Source organism: Oryctolagus cuniculus, chromosome 4, assembly GCF_964237555.1.
Source record: "Oryctolagus cuniculus chromosome 4, mOryCun1.1, whole genome shotgun sequence".
Lineage (NCBI taxonomy): Eukaryota > Metazoa > Chordata > Mammalia > Lagomorpha > Leporidae > Oryctolagus > Oryctolagus cuniculus.
This window is the reverse complement of record NC_091435.1, coordinates 120,008,206-120,024,049: the sequence shown is the minus strand read 5'-3', so window position 1 is coordinate 120,024,049 and position 15,844 is coordinate 120,008,206. Positions and strand designations below refer to the sequence as shown.

The 15,844-nt window shown below is 40.3% G+C and overlaps 1 long non-coding RNA gene across 2 annotated transcripts; it reads left to right on the top strand.

Moving 5' to 3' along the window:
* The first annotated feature begins 1,433 nt into the window (after positions 1-1,433).
* On the top strand, positions 1,434-14,735 carry LOC138849347 (uncharacterized). Of its 2 annotated transcripts, XR_011388079.1 has the most exons (6): positions 1,434-1,711; positions 5,157-5,224; positions 8,423-8,555; positions 11,612-11,718; positions 11,913-11,965; positions 14,718-14,735. It is a non-coding gene; the product is annotated as an uncharacterized lncRNA (long non-coding RNA). The 2 variants fall into 2 exon arrangements; XR_011388080.1 differs by lacking the exon at positions 8,423-8,555.
* The last annotated feature ends 1,109 nt before the right edge of the window (positions 14,736-15,844 follow it).

The following is a 15,844-nucleotide window of genomic DNA, read 5'->3' as shown; positions in this document are numbered from 1 at the left end:
AATACTATTATAAAATTACTGAAATAAGATTATAGGATACATTTTATAAGATAGATTACTAAAAGCAGGCAAGTTTAAATGATGTATCTAACATAATTAATTAATATTATAACAAGTTATACGAAGGTAATAAATCAAATTGATATTTCTGATTACTTAATTTATAGTGATATATTTGTTACTTATTTATGAGAAAGAGCGTATGATAAAAATATGCTCATAATGTTAGTGTTCAGCTTTTGGGATTAACTAAATATGAGTCATATATAAAATTGGAATTAACTCCATTAATTTTGTTTGACATCATGATCAAGCTTTTAAAAAACTATGTGTTTGAATAAAAAGAAATGTAAATAGTCCTGTTAAAAATAATCAGTTCAGGGGCTGGTGCTGTGGCGTCGTTGAGTTAGGCTGCCGCCTACTGTGCCAGCATCCCATATGGGCACCAGTTCAAGACTGGGCTGCTCCACTTCCGATCCGGCTCTCTGCTATATCCTGGGAAGGCAGTGGAGGATGGCCCAAGTCCTTAGGCCCGTGTACCCATGTGGGCGACCCAGAAGAAATTCCTGGCTTCTGGCTTCGGATCATAGCAGCTCTGGCCATTGTGGCCAATTGGGGAGAGGACCGGTGGTTGGAAGACCTCTCTCCCTCTTTCTGCCTCTCCTTCTCTCTCTGTGTAACTCTGACTTTCAAATAAATAAATAAATAAATCTTTAAAAAATTAGCTCACCACTTAACTTTTTTAAAAAAGAAATAGAAAATATTAAACATTTAAAAAGATGAAATAAGAACAGAATTATGTAAGTGCAGTAAATATTTCATTGTGTGACTATACAAAAATAGATTATGACCCCATTTTGAATAATATACACCAATTCCATAAAAACTGTAGAGTTTCATGTGTAATTTTTATCCACTAAATCTTTTTTTTTTAGAATTTATTTATTTGAAAGTAAGAGTTACACAGAGAGAGGAGAGATGGGGGGGGGGGGGTCTTCGATCCGCTGGTTCACTTCCCAATTGGCCACCATAGCTAGAGCTGGGCTGATCTGAAGCCAGGAGCCAGGAGCTTTTTCCAGGTCTGCCATGCTGGTGCAGGGGCCCAAGGACTTGGGCCATCTTCTACTGCTTTCCCAGGCTATAGCAGAGAGCTGGATCGGAAGTGGAGCAGCCAGGCCTTAAACCAGCGCCCATATGGTATGCTGGCACTTCAGCCAGGGCATTAACCTGCTGCACTGCAGTGCCAGCCCCCCCCCCCAAATCTTAAAATGTTAGGTAGTTCAAGAAAAACTTCAGTTAAATTAAGAGTCAGTTACTATCTCTGGTAGACAGCATCTAAGGTGACCCCACGTGATCCATGATTTTATGTAATTCCCTTCCTTAGTCCTAACCAACAGATGACAGCAAAGTGATTCTGTGATCAAATAATTGAATAGAACACTTTTGCTAGGAAGTTCACTCTAGAGCCTTTCCTTGCTGTTCAGATGAGGTGATTGGCCATGTTGAGGAAGTTTATGTGGCAGGGAGCTGCTAGTAGCCTTGAGCTGATTATGGACCCACAGAGCTGAGGCCTGTTGCCAGTAAAGAGTCAGCAATCAAAGTCCTGTGTCCTGTAACTGCCAGGAAATAGATTCTGCCAGTAACCTGAAAGAGACTGGATGTGAATTATCCAGACGCTAATGCAGCACAGCTAACACTCTGATTGTAGCTGGTGAGACGCTAGACAGAAGATGTGGTTAAACTTTGACCAGACTCCTGACATATACCAACTGTGAAATAACACATGCGTGTAATTGTAGGTGCTGAGTTTGTAGAGATTTGGGTGTGTCAGTAGATAATTTGCATACTAATATATTAAGCTTTGGCATTTTGAAATGCTTTTATTTATAAATAATTTCATGTCTCAGAAACAAATATTAAGAATAGCTAGATGGACAGGATTTTATGTGATGGTTAAGTTGCACTTAGGACACCCACATGCCATGTCAGGAGTGTCTGGGTTTGAATCCAAGCTCGACTTCAATGCTAGCTTCTTGCTCATACACAGCCTAGAAGGTAGCGGATGATGGTTCTGGTAATTGGGTCCCTGCCACAGAATTGAGTTTCAGGCTGCTGGTTTCATTTTGATTTAGCCATAGCTATTGTACACATTTTTTTTTTTATATTTTTAAGTTTACTTATTTAAAAGGTAGAAGAGAGAGAGAGAGAGAATTCTCTATTCACTGATTTACTCTTCAAATGGCCACAATAGGCAGGTCTGGGCCAGGCTGAAGCCAAGAATCAGAACTCCCATCCTGGTCTCCCACATGAGTGGCAGGAACCCAAGTACTTGGATCATCTCTTGCTGACTTCCCAAGCAAATTAGCAGGAAACTAGATCAAAAGTGGAGCAGCCAGGACTCCAGCAAGCACTCAGATATGGGTGTAGGTATTGCAAGTATAACACTAACCCCGTATTGTGGGCATTTGGAGAGTAAACCGACAGATGGAAGATTTTTCTCTCTCTGTGTATCTCTGTCTTTCAAATAAATAAAGTTAAAACAACAACAACAGAATAGTTGGAAAGAATTGCTTAGGTTTAGATATGTGAGAGGGGGCTTTTTTGGAAAAAGCATTCAATATCCTTCATTGGTTGTTTCTTTGCTTTGTTCCCATGAAACTCAGAGAAATCCTTTTTATGTTTTAATTTTTATTTTTTGTCAGCAGATAGAAGGTTGAAGAGGTAAAATTTTTAAACCAGAATTTTCATTATTCCTACTACTTCCCTGGAGTTAGCAGAAACTCTTGATCAAATTGCTGTGTTTAGGGGTAGGTGTTTGGTGAAGCAGGTCAAACCATGATTTGAGACACCCACATTCCACAATGGAGTGCCTGTGTCCAAGCCTTGGCTCTACTCTCCAGTCCAGCTTTCTGCTGATACAAACCTTGTGAAGCATCAGGTGAATGGTGCAAGTTCCTAAGTCCCTATGGCCACTCATGTGAGAGGTTCACATTGAGCTCCAGGCTCCTGGCTTTGGCCTGGCCCTGCCTTAGCTGTAAAGTGAACCTGTAAATTGGAGGTCTCTCCCCTTCTCCCTTTCACATAAATAAAATCAATGAATAAATTTAAAAAGTTAATGTTCTGTTAATAACCCAGTGCTTTATTCTTTTTTTATTATTATTATTTGACAGGTAGAGTTATAGACAGTGAGAGAGTAGACAGAGAGAAAGGTCTTCCTTCCATTGGTTCACTCCCCAAATGGCCGCCGCGGCTGGCGCTACGCCAATCTGAAGCCAGGAGCCAGGAGCTTCTTCCTGGTCTCCTGTGTGGGTGCAGGGGCCCAAGCACTTGGGCCATCCTCCACTGCACTCCCAGGCTACAGCAGAGGGCTGGACTGGAAGAGGGGCAACCAGGACTAGAACCCGGCACCCATATGGGATTACGGTGCCGCAGGTGGAGGATTAACCAAGTGAGCACTCACCTGCCCTAGTGCTTTATTCTTAACCAAAATGTGCATATGAGTGGAAAGACAAGAAGCTCTAAAGATTTATGGTGTCCTATCTGGAGGATTTTGTACTCAAAGAAATGCTTCATTGAGAGACTTGGTATGGGTGTGGTATGTGCCTTTATATTAAAAAGTAAGAGAAGGGCAAACACAGACATACTATCTAGGATTCTGGTTTTGGGAAAGAGTTCCTCTGTTAAATAAACATCTGGAAATTGATTCCCTTTGCATTTCCTCTGCCAGCATACCCCTTGGAAAATTTTAGGTCTGTGAGATTAACCAGAGACATCACTAACAGTTCAGGGATGCTGGGCTTAGAGCAAGGCTTTAGTTCTCATGGGTAAGACAAAACTAAAGGAAAGAAAAGAACTCTCTACTCTCCTGAAGACTGTATCTTGGTGGAGGGATAAGTTACATTGTATGTTAGGAGGGAATACATATTAGTGAAGAAAATAAAGCAATGGGTTGGAGGTGATGTTAACATTTCTCTTTAAAGAGTTGGCCAAGAGAGCTGGCATTTAGCATAGCAATCAGGATGCCCACATCCTACATCGGAATACCTGGTTGTTTTTCCTGGTTCTGGCTCCTAACTTCAGCTTCCTGCCACTGCATACCCTGCCGGGGGTGGGAGGTTGTGATGATTCAAGTAATTGGGTTCCTGCAACCTGTGTGCGAAAATGGGATTGTGTGCCCAGCTCCTGACTTTTGCCTTGGCCTGACTCTTGTTACTGAAGGGAGCAAACCAGTGGATAGGAGGGGAACTCTCTCTCTCTCTCTCTCTTTCTCTCTCTGCTTTTGAAGTCAATATATTATATTTAAATGAATGAAGAGTTGGATAAGCAAGTCCTCATTGAGAAGATTAAATTTGTGGAGAAGGTGAGGGCAGGAGCTATGTTAATATCTGGGGGAAGAGTATCATATAAAGCAAGGTGAGCCTAATTGGTATTGGACTTATTATCCAGTAACATTATGTACTTGAAAATAATGGGTCAAAAATTTTTTTAATTAATTAATTTATTTGAGAAGGAGGGAGGGAGGGGGAGTGAGAGAGAGAGAGAGAGAGAGCTCTTCCATCTGCTGGTTCCTTCCTCAAATATGTGTAACAGCCAGTTCTGAGTCAGGCTGAAGCTGGGAGCTGGGAACTCAATCCAGGTCTCCCATGTGGGTGGCAGGGACCCAATTACTTGAGCCTTCATACACAGCCTCCCAAGGTATGCATTAGAGGGAAGTTGGACTTGGGAACTGAGCCAGGACTGGAGCTCAGGCATTCCAGCATGGGATGTGGGTGTCCCCATTAGTGTGTTAATGACTAGGCCAAAGCCTGACCCCCAATTTTTTAAAAGATTATGAATTGTATCTTGAGAAATCTGTACCCAGCTAGTCATCATTTGCATATGGGGAATGATAAGGCAACTTTATATATGAAAGAACTTATGTCTTCTTCAAGAAAAATATACTTAAGAAAATTATTTAAGTAAAATAAATGTGAGTCATAAAAGTTATTCAAGAAAAAAGAAATATGAGAAGTGGTGAGTGATAAAACCATTAAAGTAAGATCTACATAGTTGTTGAGACTGTGGTTGTAGAGTTTAATGTAGTCATTTAAGAAGAGTTTTAAATGTAAGGATACTATGAAAAACTTGAAAATAAGTGTTGGTAATTTTAAATTCAGATTTTCAAAAAAGGAAACCTTGGAAATGGCAAAGTCAAGAAGTGGGGAGAACAGTAGAAAAGGAGCAAGTAAGTGTATTCTAAGATTTTTATATTCCTTAGGAAAAGACAGAAACTTTAATTCTTGAAATTTTTTTAACATTTAAAGCTTAATACAATCAGAATAAAGATTGGATATGAAACAGTAGCCTTCCAGTGAAGGGCAAATGAGTGGCACTGGAAAAGATTATTGCCTTACCTTGAAGCTTCATTTTGCAATAATAGTAACCAATAACTAAAAGAAGGCAGAGAAAATGTGAGTGAATGTGCATGAGTTAAATGTACACACAGTGTCTTAACATACCACCAGTCATGGGCCATTAATTGGGAGTCTTTTGTGGAGCAACTTCTCTTTGAGTCTTTCCTTTTTGTCTCTGGCTACACTTGGCCACAGGTGTGTCAGCTGGCTGTGTGCATTGCTGAGGAAGGGTCCAAGGACTCAGGTGATTTTTTCCAGGTTATGAAACAGAAAGGGCAGTAGACCAGCACCTCCTTGTCAGTAATCATGGGTGGTAGCAGCAGGAGAAAATCAGTCAGGAAAGAGGTCACCTACTCACTGGTGATGATGACCTGACACTTGGAAGCAGCAGACCTGATATTTCTGCTTGAGTAAGACTGGGATTCTTTGGTGAAATGAGGGGTGGAAGAGGCGGAAATCTCAGGAGGTAGATACTGGGCTTTCTGTTAGTAGGAGCACACAGGGGTCCAAGTGATTAAAGGGAAAGTAATAGATGTTACTGCGATTGAACAACAATCTGTTGAAGTGGGCCAGGCCTATTTCATTCATTTCTAATTGTTTGACTTTAAAAGTAATGTTTATAATGACCATGTTACTTTTGTGACAGAAAAGAGTATACAAAATTTTCCGTGCATTTCATGAATGATATTGTCTCCCTCATGTGGCCTGGATTCATATATCTTAGAATTTTTGATGAATGTAGAATCTGAGAGTGAAGAGATCATGGATTACCTCAACCTAGGGGACATGTCTTTAAAAAGAAAGGGAGAGTGGAATCCCATAAATTATTATCTTTTGGGTGTATTTCCCATGACTCCAGTGGCAGTAAATTGGTAACACATGCTCTGCGTACATGTTGCTCAGGACACTCCTGAATGAAGGGATAACAAGACTAACACATACCTGGAAACAGGTGTATTCAAACTGTGTAATCTCAGTAGTGTCAGGTGCTGGTGGAATGCCCTGGGAATTCTGGCTCTGGAGGGTGGATTTGTAGCAGAAATGAAGCCTGGGTGCTTTATTCAGTTTTTCATGTTCGACTTCTCTTCCTTTTTTGAACAAAGGGATTCAATCTAACATAAGCGTGAACAACATCTACTATTTATGAACAAACTTGTTTAATATTGAGAAAAGTGTCAGATGAATGGAACAAATGTTACTGACTCTCTGGCAAGGGTACACAGGTCAAATTTGTAATTCCTCAAAGTCTGCTGAAGGAGAAGGAGCTTAATGGATGCTGAACTCTCACATATCCCTGGATTATATAATTTCCAAAAAGCTGATGGAAATGCATATTATGAAAAAACTAAGGATTTCAAGGTTTTTTTTTCTGCATCAAAATAAACTCACTCTGACTTGTTATAACATGTCTGAACAGTATCTAGTTGGAGTTACTAAAGAAGGTAAGACATCAGTTAGAAAAAAGCCCCTATCAGAAAAATATGAAGTATGTTAACACTGAAACAAGAATGAGCATCAAATTTATGGTAAGGTTTGGTAAAAGAATGGTGAAATCATTGATTATTTACAAAAAATTACGAGGACAATGACCTGAAGAAGTCAGCAGTTTACAAATGAAATTTTCAGTTTTTAAAAAGATTTCTTTATTTAAAAGAGTTAGAAAGAGAGGAGAGACAGATAAAGAGATCTTCCATCTGTTGGTTCACTCCCCAAATGGTCACAATAGCCAGAGTTAGGCCAATCTGAAGCCAGGAGCCTGGAGCTTCCTCCGGGTCTCCCAGTTGAGTGCAGGGGCCCAATGACTTGGGCCATCCTCCACTGCTTTCCCAGGCACATTAGCAGGGAGTTGGATCAGAAGAGGAGCAGCCAGGAGTTGAACCAGTGCCCATACGGGATGTGGGCACTGCAGACTGCAGCATAATGCTATAGTGCCAGTCCCTGAATAATTCATTTTAAGAAGGGATTGGATAATGTTGAAGATGAAACCCACAAGTGGTAGATCATCCACATCAATTTGTGAGGAGAAGATGAATCTTTTTCAAGCCCCAAATGAAGAGGAGCAATTATTAATGGCAGAAATTAATGGCCAACACCGTGGAGATTTCATTTGGTTCAGCTTATGCAGTTCTGTCTAGAGCAAACTTTCTGCTCAATGAGAGCACAAACTGTTGTGCTCAAGCCAACTTCAAGCAAGAGCAGAACTTTCAGTAGAAATTTTAGGTAGGTGGGGTCAAGATCCTGAATCATTTATTGGAAAAATTGAAATAGAGAATGAAACATGACTACATCAGTATGTCCTGATGACAAAGCACAAGCAAACCAATGCCTAATACAAGGTGAAAGTGATCCAGTCAAAGAGAAAGCAGACTGGTCAAAAGCAAAGGTGATGGCAAGAGTTTTCTGGAACTCTTCTGAGACTGCACACCATGAAGACATCTGTCTCCCAGGCAAATGTTATTCCTGTTGATCCTTCATTTCAGCAGTCAAAAAATGATACAATCTCCAAACACTATATACTCTGAGCATTCATTACCAATTTATGGTTTAAGGTGGGCCAAAAATGATAACATCTGCTAACTAGGAGAGTATTTTGAGAAGTGAGCCAAAGCTCTAGCAGAAAAATGTCAAGCAAAACTTTTCCAGAGAGTCCTCTACTGTGACAATGCTTCTGCTCTTTTGTTTCATCAAATAAGGGCAATTTTGCAAGAGTTTTGATGGGAAATCATTGGGCATCTACCTCACAGTCCTAATTTGGCACTTTCTGACTTCTTTTTGTTTCTTAATCTTTAAATATCTTTAAAGGGCATCAATTTTTCTTCAGTTAATAGCATATAAAAGACTTCACTGACATGGTTCAATTCCCACTTCTTTAGGGATGGATTAAATGGCAGATATCATCACTTATAAAATGTCTTGAACTTGATGGAGCTTATGTTGAGAAATAAAGTTTGTATTTTTGATTTTAATCTTTTAATTCTGTTTTTCCCCGCAAACTCTTTGAAAACTCTATACATCACTGCAAATGTAAGAAGATGGAAAAAGTCTATTACAAAATACCTCTCTGGGAGAGATGACTCTAGTCATTGGAAAGCGTTCATTCATTTGATCATTAAATATTTGCTGAGAGCTTTCTGTTTGCCTCACATTGTTCCGGATGCTGGGGTAAGCAGTGAACAAAAGAGAGCACCTGCTCCTGCAGAGACTACATTCTGGTAGAGAATACAGGCAATAAAGCAGAAGTATATAAAATGTCAAGTAGTGATGAAGGCCATAAAAAGTAAAGCAGATTAAAGGGACAGAGTGTGTGTGTGGGGGGGGGGGTAGGAGCATTTTGTACAGTGTGCAGAGGGAAGACTTCTGTTACGGTGACTTTAAGTGGAGATCTGAAAAAACTGAGGGAGCAATGGGGAAAATATCCCAGAAAGAGGAAGCAGAAACACAAGCCATGTGACAGGAGCTTGCAGGGCAGTTTGAAGAACATTAAAGAGGTCAGGGTGTCTAGAGTGCAGTAAGACAGGAGAGGGAGGTAAGGTCAGGACACTTTAAAAACATGTGTGTGGGACAGAAGACCTTCAAGGAAGCTTGCTCAAGGAGCAGCAACAAAATATGTTCTAAATTACACAAGCAGTTCTGTGTGCTTGTTTTTTGAGTGGGGCTGTTGTTTAACTGAATGGGCGAGGCATTTAGAATTGGGGCCTGAGGGGATCCTCACTGAGCGTGGAAGCCACATCAGCCCTGCCACCAGGCACTGTCCCTCTTGCACTCTTCCTGCACATCACTCTCAGTCTCTCAATCAACACTGAGTCAATACTGAAAGAATAAAGACTTGAAGTAGTTTGAAATTATTATTCTGCCTAGATGCCCACCACTCCAAAATTAATTTTGCTGATGATCATAGGAGCTGAGAAAGGCCTGAAAATACAGACAAAGGGAATTCCTTGACTCGAGCATCCCTCTGTCTTCAAAGCCAGCAGCCGTGGACGGCTCTGTCTCTGGGAACCTTCTCTTTGACTCTGACTCATCTGTCTTCTCTTTCCCATTTAAGAACTCTGAGATTACGCTGGCCACCCTGGATAATCCAGGATCATCTCTGTACTTTAAGGTTGACTGATTACCAGATCTAATTCCACTTGCAATCTTAACTCTCTGTTTTCATGTAACATGGCACATTCACAGGTCCTAGGGACTAGCATGTGGACATTTTTGTGGAATCATTAGTCTGCATACCACCATGATATTCCATAGATGCAAAGTATTCATTTTCTATTTCAACATTAATTTTATGTTCTTTAGTTTTACATTTATATTACATTACATTTATATTTATGTTCTTTAGTAAAAGCTGCCTTTGTTGAATCTAAGGCAACTAAAATGGGCCTCTGAAATCGTAAAAAGATACTTGGTCTTTTCCCTTGGCTCCTGGCATGGAGTTTCTAAAACCTTGGAATCTCCTACGTAGTAAGGGTGCCTTGCTGTGCCAATGGAATGACTCCTGACTGAGGGCTCCTAGGTGGCTTCAGCATGGAGGCTGGTCACCAGAAACACCAAGTCATAGAGGGTTGGAACTTTCCGCTTCTGCTCTACATCCAGGGAGGGGAGAGGGATTGGAGATTGAGTTACCATTCACCAGCGGTCAATAATTTAATCAAGAGTGCCTACATAATGGAGTCTCCATGTAAATCCCTAAATGAAAGAGTATGGAGAGCCCTCAGGTTAGTAAGTATCTCAAAAGCTGTGGGAGGGTGCCAAGCCCTGAAGAGGGCATGGACACTCCCTGTCACTGCCCTGTTCCCCCCTACCTACCACCTTGCCATGTACATCAGTTTCATTTGGCTATTTACTTGTGGCCTGTATAATCAATTGATGGTGGTAAGTCAAGAGGCTTCCTGATTTCTGTGAGCTGTTGTGGCAAATTATGGAAGCTGAGGAGTGGGTTGTGGGGATCCCTGGCTTATAGTAGGTCTGCCAACAATACTGGTGACCCAGAATTTGTGATTGGTATCTAAAGTGGGGGAAGTCTTATGGGACTGAGCCTTTGGCTTGTGGGAGCTGAAATTAATATGTCAGAATTGAATTGAGTTGTAGATACCCATTTAGTATCTGGAGGGTTGGAGTATTGGTTGGTATGTGGGAAAAACCCACACATTTGGTATCTTAAAATAGTTTGACCTTCATCAAAGAAGGAGGTACCTTTCTCTGAAGGGAGGAGAGAACTTCCACTTTGACCATGGCCTTGTCTAAATATGATCAGTCAGTGAACTCAGGGGGCTTCCATAGCCTTGGCAGCTCATGACAAGAGCCTAGGGTGATTACTGAGGCCATAAACAAGAGTGTCAATTTGTTAAGTCAACAACAGGAGTCACTGTGCACTTACTCCTCATGTAGGATCTCTGTCCTTAGTGTGCTGTACATTGTGATTTAATGCTATAACTAGTACTCAAACAGTATTTTTCACTTTATGTTTCTGTGTGGGAGCAAACTGTTGAAATCTTTACTTAATGTATGCTAAACTGATCTTCTGTATATAAAGAGAAACGAAAATGAATCTTGATGTGAATGGAAGGGGAGAGGGAGTGGGAAAGGGGAGGGTTGCAGGTGGGAGGGACATTATGGGGGGGAAGTCATTGTAATCCATAATCTGTACTTTGGAAATTTATATTCATTAAATAAAAGTTAAAAAAAAAGACCTAAAAAAAAAAAAAGAAGAAGAAGCTACGTACCACAGGCATGTACTCCCAGATTTACATAAATTGTTTATCTCATGCTTTGTATTCTCTTGCCTTTCTGGAATGTTCTCCCCTTGGGGGGTTAAAGCTCTGGTAATTATGTTCACTTTCTATAATTTTGCTGTGAGTTACTCCTAACAATTCGGAAAATTTTATGAATCAAGGATTGGGTATCACTAGAAGATAAAAATTGATTCGTTCTTTCAAGAAATATTTATTAAATGATTGTATGTATGTATGTATTAAATGATTGTATGTGCTCTTCTAGATGCTGAGACACATACATGAACAAAAAAAAAGAAGAAGAAGGGGAGGTAGATGGTGCTAATGGTTGTGCAACAATGTGAATGTACTTAGTATCATTAAATTTTATACTTAAAAAGTGGTTAAAAATGTTAAATTTTATGTTATCTATTCTTTGCCAAAATAAAAGTGAAATAGACAAAAAATAGTTTGACCTTTATACCCTTAACAAATTCTATTTTTGGACAGATTATGAGAGTATGGTGGTGGAGAAGCCAGAGAGTTGCTAATGGTTTTCAGCTTACTCCATCCTTACCTGATTGTTAAAACAAAGGGAGTGAGGCAACTGCAAAAGTGTGAGTTGATAACCTTGAACCTCTTTTTCTCTCTATTTTTTAGAGCTGACAGTATATTTGCCAAATTTCTCAATGCACATTTCTTGGGGGGGTATGAGTTGGTCACCATATTAATATTTATTTGTGTTTAACAAGTTGCCTCAAGACTTAGAGGCTAAAAACATAAAACATTTACTATCTCATCATTTCTCAAGTTACAGCCTGGATATCAACTACAGGTGTGATTAGAGGAGGATCCATTTCCAAGGTCAGTCACGTGGTTGCTGGCAGGGCTCTGCTCCTTGTGGATTGTGGGACTGAGTACCCAGTTACTGTCTGGCTGTGGACTAGAGGCCTCATCTCCATGCCACAGGTTGCTCACAACCCAATACCTGCTTCTCCCAGAATGATAGATGTTGTGAGGGGGGAGGGCCCAAGATGGAAGCCAATGTCTTGGCCACCTAATCTCAGAAGCGGCATCTCCTCACTTTTGCCACTTTCTGTTCATTAACAGTGGGTTGTTGGGCCCTGGCCACCATCAGAGGGAGGGCATTTCTCAAGTGTGTGAGTATCAGGAAGAAGGCATCAGTGGCAGCTATTTTAGATGCTACCTACCACAGCCACCATCTGAGAATTTTTTTGGTGAAACATGAATTTTAAAATGTCATTTAAAACATTTACCTGAGATTGTTGCATTCAAAATTTTGGAATGCATCCAACATGTAGACACAAAAAAATACGTGTCAGTTCAGTCCGCATCAAAGAGAGATGAATGTGGAGGATGGGATTAGAAAATGTACCCCAGAAGGAATAAGTTGCAATTTTTTTGCTATTAAACTTCTGATTAACAAGCATAAACTGAGTTATATGAAACAGTGAAAAGTCACAGTACAAATCACAATATAATTACAGACAATTTCTCAGTGTTAGACCTATTTTTCCCCCCACAGAATTTGTAATTGGCATTATAAACAACAAAAAAATAGGAAGGCAGGAATTGAAATAAGTGGAATCTGTGAGCATGTTATTAAAAAGTGAAAGTATTACATAAACCAAAGTCAACCTCTCCATTACTAGAATCCATTCTGGGTAGCAGGAAAGCCACCATATCAGTAAAAATAATAGAACTAAAGGAAAATCATAGATCAGAACATGCATAGAAACCCACAATATGTATTTGATTACTGCTGCAATGATTTAATGTAGAATAAATAATAAAGTGTGACATATTAATTTCTCTAGTGGCAGATTGATACTATCAAAAAACTTCCAAGAAATAAGTATTATATGACTGTAGTAGTTCTGAAAGCATAGATATCACTTATATTTAGTTGATATTTTTGTAGGGGTTAGGTACACTCAATTTTTGAAAAGTATTTTTACTGCTCTCCTTTAGTTTCTTTTTCTTCAGTTCAATTTCCTTTTTTCCCCCTATTTAATGTTTTCTATCTGACATTGCTTAAGTTATTGATGCTTAAACTTTGCTTCTGGTCTTAAAAATGTCACCAGTTTTTTTTTTTTTGTTTTGTTTTTGTTTTTTGTGTTTTTTTTGTTTTGTTTTGTTTTGTTTTTTGTTTTTTTGTTTTTTTGTTTTTTGTTTTTTGTTTTTTTTTGACAGGCAGAGTGGACAGTGAGAGAGAGAGACAGAGAGAAAGGTCTTCCTTTTGCCGTTGGTTCAGCCTCCAATGGCCACCACAGCTGGAGCGCTGCAGCTGGCACACCGCGCTGACCCGAAGGCAGGAGCCAGGTGCTTCTCCTGGTCTCCCATGGGGTGCAGGGCCCAAGCACTTGGGCCATCCTCCACTGCACTCTCGGGCCACAGCAGAGAGCTGGCCTGGAAGAGGGGCAACCGGGACAGAATCCAGTGCCCCGACCGGGACTAGAACCCAGTGTGCCGGCGCCGCTAGGTGGAGGATTAGCCTATTGAGCCATGGCGCCAGCCACCAGTTTTTTTAATCTTCATTTTCTTTGAACCCCAGAGAGTAGACAGACATACAGCAAAGAGAGATCTTTATCAGCTGGACCACTCCCAGATGCTGGCAGCAGGAATGAGGTATGTGTTGAGGAGATTTGAGGGCTGAAGCAAGGCAAAGCCAGGAGTCTGGAACTCCTTCCAGGTCTCCTGCACGGGTGGTAGGGACCCAAGTACATGAGTCATCATCTGCTGCCTTCCCAGGGTGCACGTTAGCAGAAAATTGAATTGGAAGCAGAGCCGGAACTGCAATATGGGATGCAGGCATCCAAACCTATATTAACTGCTGTGCCAAATGCCTGTCCCATCATCAAGTTTTACATGAATATACTTTGAATCACAATTATATGCAACAAATATTTTACTTACTCTCCAGGCCCCAACTTTTTTCCTCAAAAGAAGGTATTGGGAAGATACTAACTTCTGCATCTGATATACCTTGCCTTCCTAACATGTTACCTGAACATTTTTTGTCTGTTTAATAATACCTCTAATGTTGAATTCACCCAGTTCCAGAGCTTTGTGTTTTAATCAAACATTGATCAGGTAAAACGGCTATGTTTCTACCTGAAATAACAACTTGAGAGGCTGGCGCTGGGCTAAAACCTCTGCCTGTGGTGCCAGCATCTCATATGGGTGCCGGTTGATTCCTGGCTGCTCCTCTTCCAATCCATCTTTCTGTTATGGCCTGGGAAAGCAGTAGAAGATGGCCCAAGTGTTGGGCCCCTGCACCTGTGTGGGAGATCCAGAAGAAGCTCCTGGCTCCTGGTTCTTGGATTCTGATTGGCCCAGCTCTGGCTACTGTGGCCATTTGGGGAGTGTACCAGAGGATGGAAGACTCTCTTTCTGTCTCTCCCTCTCTCTCTACCTGTAACTTGACCTCTTAAAATAAATAAATAAATAAAATATTTAAAAACAAATAACAGTTTGAATACTTTAACAGCTTTATTGAGACATATTTGACATATAATAACCTGAAAATAAAGCTTGAATTTTAATGTCACTTTTTTCTTTTTACTATATGACTGCACTTCGAACATTTTCACAGAAAAACTTCTTTCAAGGTATAATATAAGCTTGTTTGTTTTTATCTATATGTGGATATGCCTATATATATGTATAGTTATATATTTGGTATATATATATTTCTATTATATTAGTGACTCGTCTCTTTTTTAAAAATCTTTTATCTATAAATTTATCTGAAAGGCAGAGATAGAGAAAGAGATATATACACACAAAGACAGAGATCTTCTATCAGCTGCTTCATTCCCTAAATGCCGGTAACAGCTGGAACTGGGCCAGGCCAAAGCCAGAAGCTGGGAATTCAATCTGATTCTCCCATTTGGGTGGCAAGGACCCAAGCACTTGAACCATTATTTGTGTCTTCTGTGGTGCACATTAGCAGGATATGGAATCAGAAGGAGAGCCCAGACTCAGACCCAGGCACTCCGATATGGATGTGAGCATCTCAAGCAGGCTTCTGAACTGCTACACCACCGTCCACGACCGTACTGATCCTTGTATGATAACCTTGGTGATATGGCAAATGCTATTAGTTGCCAATGCAGCCTTGCTGAAAACCCCAATTTTGTTCAGATTGTAGGTAGTGATGTGTACAATGAAGGTAGGATCTCTCCTGAGTCCCAAAATATGAATTTAGATTCATCCAGTCCCATTTATTTTTGCTTTGGAGTGGGCAAGTGACCCAGTTCTGATCAAGAAGATGCGAGGTAATGTTTTCTTCTGAGAAAATTTTTTCTCCCTCTAAACCATCTTGGAAGTATGAGACCAGGCCAACCTACTGTGGATGGAGAATGAAAGGATGAAAAAGTGTAGGTCTTAAAGGATTTTGGTGAGTTGCTAAATCAGCCAACCTGCATCGGTTCTACTTCTGAGATTTGTGTTAGTGATAATATAAATAGATTTAGAAAAACCTCTATGCTATGTAACTCCCAGGAGGTCCATTCATATTTTGTGTCATGGTGGGTCCTGGATATTATTGTTTAAGCCACTTTTAGACAGATATTCTATTGCTGGCAGCCAGAAGCTTCCTACTTTCTAGAATGAGGCAGAGAAGTTTCCAATACTAAGAAACTTCCTCTGCACTAGTTTAGACCTTGTAAAAGACTATCATTAGAAAGTCTTTTGTACTTGCAATTCTTGTATTTTTAA